The sequence below is a fragment of the Beta vulgaris genome, chromosome 6, assembly GCF_026745355.1.
Source record: "Beta vulgaris subsp. vulgaris cultivar EL10 chromosome 6, EL10.2, whole genome shotgun sequence".
Lineage (NCBI taxonomy): Eukaryota > Viridiplantae > Streptophyta > Magnoliopsida > Caryophyllales > Amaranthaceae > Beta > Beta vulgaris.
The window spans coordinates 40611149-40617259 of record NC_079207.1 but is presented as its reverse complement, the minus strand read 5'-3'; positions in this window follow the sequence as shown (position 1 = coordinate 40617259).

Genomic DNA, 6111 nt, shown 5'->3' with positions numbered 1-6111 from the left:
CCTTGGAACAGGCCAAACACTCAGCATCAATTGCCTTGGAATAGGTCGAACACTATGCATCACTTGCCTTGGAACAAGCCGAACACTCCTCATCAACTGCCTTTGAACAACCCGAGCAGTCTGCATCAATTGCCTTTGAACAGGCCGAACACTCCGCATCAACTGCCTTGGAACAAGACAAACACTCCGCACCAACTGCCTTAAAACAGGACCAAAACTCCGCATCACGTGCCTTGGAACAGGTCACACAGTCTACAACAATTGCCTTGGCATAGGCCAAAGACTATACACCAATTGCCTTGCAACGGCGGGAAGAAGACTCTACACATGTCGTCTTGGAGGACGCCAAAAACTCTACCGGGACATAAGCCGGACCATAAGAGCTCATGATTCTCTTTCTCACTTATCATCTCATTTTTGCGAATTTACAATCATTCTACAAATATGTTTCACCCATCTGTTACTGAAGCTTTTGCTTATTTTGCAGGTACCAGCGTGAAAGAGTGATTTTGGATAGTAGAGCATCCGGGGTCGTTCTCCGTCCCGACACATGTACTTTGACTTTCAGTTTTGCAAACCTCAGTCAAAATGGGGGCTCTATAGGCACATAATCGTGTCTCCCCATTTAAAGGTCCAATGATAAAATATATCGCGGTATAAGTTGGCACGACCCAATAGAGGAGCAGTTCGAATAACCAGGCCATATGTGTTTTCAAATAATATTATAAGAGCCCAATTAATTATCCATGATGATTAATTGCAAATTAAACCCAGCCAGTAAAATGTTTTAAGTTCATTTTTAAAGCCCAATTGAATATTTATTGTTTTAATAAATATTTTCATAAAAGTTTTTTTTATTATATCTATAACATGAATCATATTTCAACTCGTAAAATTTGATCTTCGGCTTTTTAGGGACAAAAATGGCATTTTAGAAGCACGATTAGATAAAAAACGAATATTTCGAAATCAGCGTCTGACGCGGCGCGCTCAGCGCGCCACATGCGTCCGTGTCATTGGCCAAATCGCGTGGCGCACCAATGAGCGCCTAGAATCCTGCGCCTAGCGCAAGTCTTGTGTGAGACTTAAGCTGCTTCTTTATCTTTTCGAAAACGTGTTTCCACGTGTCATCTTTTAACTGGGTGGACCATTTCAGTGTGCCAATCTGCGCCTGAGGTGTGTCCTTGCGTCTTGCATGTAGGTCTGCGCCTGGCGCAGGGCTTTCGTGAGGCGCACACGTTTTATGCCTATAAATACGGTCTGATTTCCAAACCAGAGGCGAATGAGAATTATTATTTTACGAACGCAAATTCTCTCGAATACTCCAAAATACACTCTGAATACTAACACACTCAAACGCCTTCAATCTTTCAAATCGATTCCTGTTTCCATTCATACTATATATTTGTTTCCAAGATTGCTTCACCTGAAGGTCATTACGCTCTCAAATCTAAACCGCATAGGTATAATCTTGCGCATCCATGAATAATTATATTTTATTTGATTGAAGTTACTAATCGTTTCTTGTCATGATGTAGAATTTTTGCGTAATAATCACGTCTCTTTGTAAATTTTGACCTCCTTTTCTCTTATTTATGTATATAATATTCATGCTATTATATGATTGTTCTATGCATTTTTTGTTACTCTTATCTCCCACATGTTATTTAGTGCTAAACAAGACCTAAAGAACTGTTCTAATTAATTTAGATAAATTGGACAACCTGTTAGGAATCTTGTAATATGTTTGCATAATAACTCGCCACTAAATAATTAGTCTTTTTCTGTGTTTCTTGAACCAACTCAGATTAATTGTTTTTTAAGGAGATTAAAACGTTATTTGATTATTCTTTTGCATAAAATTTGTAATTAATCGGTATTTAGTAGAGGCCAGTAATGGGCAATATAGTTCTTGACTATATTGTACCATCACCCCCGAACTCAATCTTTGGTTCATTTTGACAACTATGGAGTCATGACGGGGAAATCTACATTGGATAAGTGCTTAAGATATCCCTTTAGTTTCAATATCCAATTAGGTTTATGATTCTTCCTTTAAAGAATTGTTGGCGATTTTAAAAACATATTTTTAATAAAACCTTAACAATGGGGTAGTCAAACAAACGCGGTCACACCGCGTGTAGGCATTAAAGGAATCGAAAAATTCACACCTCTAATAATTAAACTCAAGAATGTCATCATTGCAACCTAATTTTACTCTAAGCAATTTCAAACCCATTTCCAATTACAAAAGAGGATCATCAATAGGTGGGGGAGCAATTTGAGATGGGGTTCACAATCAAGCATATCAGATTCATCATTGGGAGCATAAGATTTATCATAGGAATTCATAGAAGGGTTTGAAGACAATTTATGAGATGCATGGATATCATTAACATTAGGATATGTATAACAGCCCGAATTCTCCCGACCAGCTTACAAAGGATTAAGCACAGCGAAAGAGACTCCAGTCGAGATGACCCGGAATATTACCATCACACTCACCGAACTACATCGGAGAGTGTGGAACTCAATTCTCAATTCTAATTCAAATTTATTTAACTATTACAACAACACCCTGATTCTCTGACTATATCATCATAAATTTCTACAGAAAATCCGATAGAGTTTCCTTTGAAAATAGGACAACTCTAAAATGAGAAATAATATGAACCTTTTATAATTTCAATTTATAAAATATTTCCAAATTCTAACAATCTCAACGCTTTCATGAAGCAACACCCAACAGAGAATCAGGCGCACTAACAACTCTTAAATGGAAAGACAGATTATAAATAATAAACAACTACATATTAGAAAGTCGAGCGTCTTCACTTCGATAATAACTACAATACTACACCATCTCGTATCAGCTTCAACTTGCAAAAGATTAACTCACGGCTTCAACCTGAAAAATTTAGGGAAACTGCCACCCACCAAGTGACAGGCCACATGAATGACAAAACAACATATACATATAAAGCAAAGCTAAGTAATAAACTCGTAAAGTGATTAACACATGCTTTGGTGGCTTTTACTTGAAAATGACTCAACAATCAATATAACCATAATAGTCACACTATTACAACATGCATCGCATCAACTCCTATGGACCACATACCTAGTATATCTCTGTCCGGTTATTTCTTTTATGGTACACCACCAATCACATAACAACAAACGCAACAAGGCGACTCCCAAGCAATTACAACAGAGATATATTTCCTATATATTTATTTACTTATCCTTTCAAACATATCACGATTCCTTATGAGGAATCTAAGTTAATCAATTTTGATACATGTTATATAACTTATTTCCTTTAATCGATTTCTTATCAGAGATCCAACTTATGTTTTCCAATACTATGTCATTCATTTTCTTATACTTCTACAAACAATTCCTTATTAGGAATTACATAGTTAGACAACACTGCATCACATGATTCATTATTGAGATCCAATACCAAGATATGATTCCTTATCAGGAATCCAATATCAATATAACTTACCATGATATGTTTCCTTATCAGGAAACCAATATCGATATTCATATTCAAATACTGAATAAACATTCATTACTTACCTGATATGATTCCTTATCAAGAATCCAATATCGAAACAACATACCATGATACGATACCTTATCGGGAATCAAATATTGAAATAACTTTCATACTTTCAGATAACATTATTTTTAACCAGGGGGAAAGAGAACGCGGCGGAGGAGACAAAACTTACACTTCGACAGTGTGATCGCGACTAGTCCGGAGTACATTTTTCCGCTGATTCAATCAGCCATCCACAACTTTCACATAACCTGATATATCACCCGATTATCACCCCACAGAGCAATGAGCAGGTTTCCCTGTGGGGCCCCCAAGGTTCACAGTCCATGGGGCAGAGTTCGTGTCACCTCATCCGTCGACTGAGACGAGGCTACTTTCCTCTTTTAGATTCCTTTCGACTATCATTTATAACTTAATCATCATTCTCGGAACATATCCAATAGTTCATAGCAATCCTTGATAATTAGACAAACCACAAGGTTCCATAAGTAACCATAATCACTTGACATAAAACTTATATAATGTATTCCAAAACTAATACATATATACTTTTATATTCAATCTAGTTTCAATCATATAAGCATATGTGCGACAACAATTAATAACTACCCATGTTCGACAAAACATCACAATAATAACATTAGGTCTGTCAGCTAGAATTAACTAATGAAAGTTACTAAGATTTCACACAACACATACTCTTGCATATGAATAGTTCACACTAATTCTCTTTTTATATATATTAATCTATATTCATCTCGATAATAATATCAGTTATCAAGTCCCAACAACAATCACAATATACATGTCTCTCTCTTCGAATTAACTAAGGAGAGTTAACTTAAAACACCCAACTCAAGCTTCATCAATCAAAGCTTTATGATAAGTAACTAAATATGATCCAAGTTATATGTAACACACCCAAATTACTCGCTTTTAAATAAATAATTTAATAAATAATATTTGAGTAATTTGGGGGAAAAATTGATAAGAATAATCCCACCTTTGGCCGGTCTTCCACCACTGGTACCACCTTCAATTAATCCAGCAATAATCCCACCTTTTAGCCCCATATTCTCTCATTGGTATGGGTGACCCGTGACTTGTTTGACCGGCATAAATTACTGTTGACTTTTTTTTAAAAAAAATCAAGTTAAAAAAAAGCCCTCCCCCCTCCTTAAACTAACCCCTGCTGCCACCCCCACACCCTTCCCCTGCTGTCACCTACATCATGGTCTATCAGCACCACCACCCTCTTCACGTCCACCAAAAATCGGTTTTGTACCCAAATTGAATTCATTCCAGCCAAAAATCCATTCCGGACCACCCAGATCTTTTCGTTTTCAATTAATTTCCGAAATGTTGGTGGGTTGTTACGATGGAGATGAAGGTTATGAGTTTTCGAATGGTGGGTTTTGAAATGAGATATTGATGGGGGTTGTTGGTTGTCGAATGGTGGGTCTTCAAAGAAGATAAGGATAGTGGGCGTTGGTTGTTGCAATAGAGATGGTGGTTGTGGGTTGTTTTAATGGAGATGGTGGTGGTTACGAAGGTGGAAGTGGTGGTGATTTTGGTGGTATTGTGTGCTGGGTTTGCATACGTTGGTTGCGGTGGTTTTTTTGCGGTGCTTGTGGGTTCGGGTTGCACGATGGTGGTGACGGTGGTTGGTGGTGGCAGTAATTAGCGGTGATGCTTTAATTAGGAACCGTGAAGGGGGTAATGGTGGGGGTGACAACAGGGGGTGGGCATGGGGATGGGTGGGGGGGGGGGTGGTTTTAGGGGAGAAGGTGATGTTTCCGGGGGTGGGGGAGGGGTGTCAGAGGTGTGGCAGCATTGGGGGAGGGCAGGGGAGGTGGCAGCAGTGGGGAAAGGGGAGGGGGATTTTATTTTTAAAGTAATTTTTTAATATATAAATTTGAATTTAGATTTTAATAAAAAATTAAAGGTTAAAATATACTAAATTAGTTGTTAATCATGTAATTAGGGAATATTACCTATAATTGTAGGTCACCAACAGATGATGGCCCAATGAGAGAATATGGGGGTAAAAGGTGGGATTATTACTAGATTAATTAAAGGTGGTACAAATGGTGGAAGACCGGGTAAAAGTGAGATTATTCTTATCAATTTTTCCTAATTTGGGAGTATTACCGCCACGTGACTAACACGCTTTCGACAACCAACTATTAACCAAAATAACTTACAGCGGAAGACTTTAACCAAAAATAATGATACTTCTTTATTAATAAAAGTAAATATTATCTCAATATTCAAAATAAATAAAACACTCTAATCTAGGTGAAGATCCCTTCCTAGTATGCTCCCATGCACATCCAAAATTCACCTGCAAAACTGCTGACCAAAAAGGTAAATAGGGCAAAGCCAAAAAGAAAAAAGGAAATACGCGTCAGTATAAAACTGAGTACGAAATGTACTAGATAAGTAACACATTTGTTAGTTCATAATAATTTTTTCATTTCGAAAACTCCAATCACAATAATTAAGAATAACTATTTTCAAAACACTTAATAATATTCAAGATA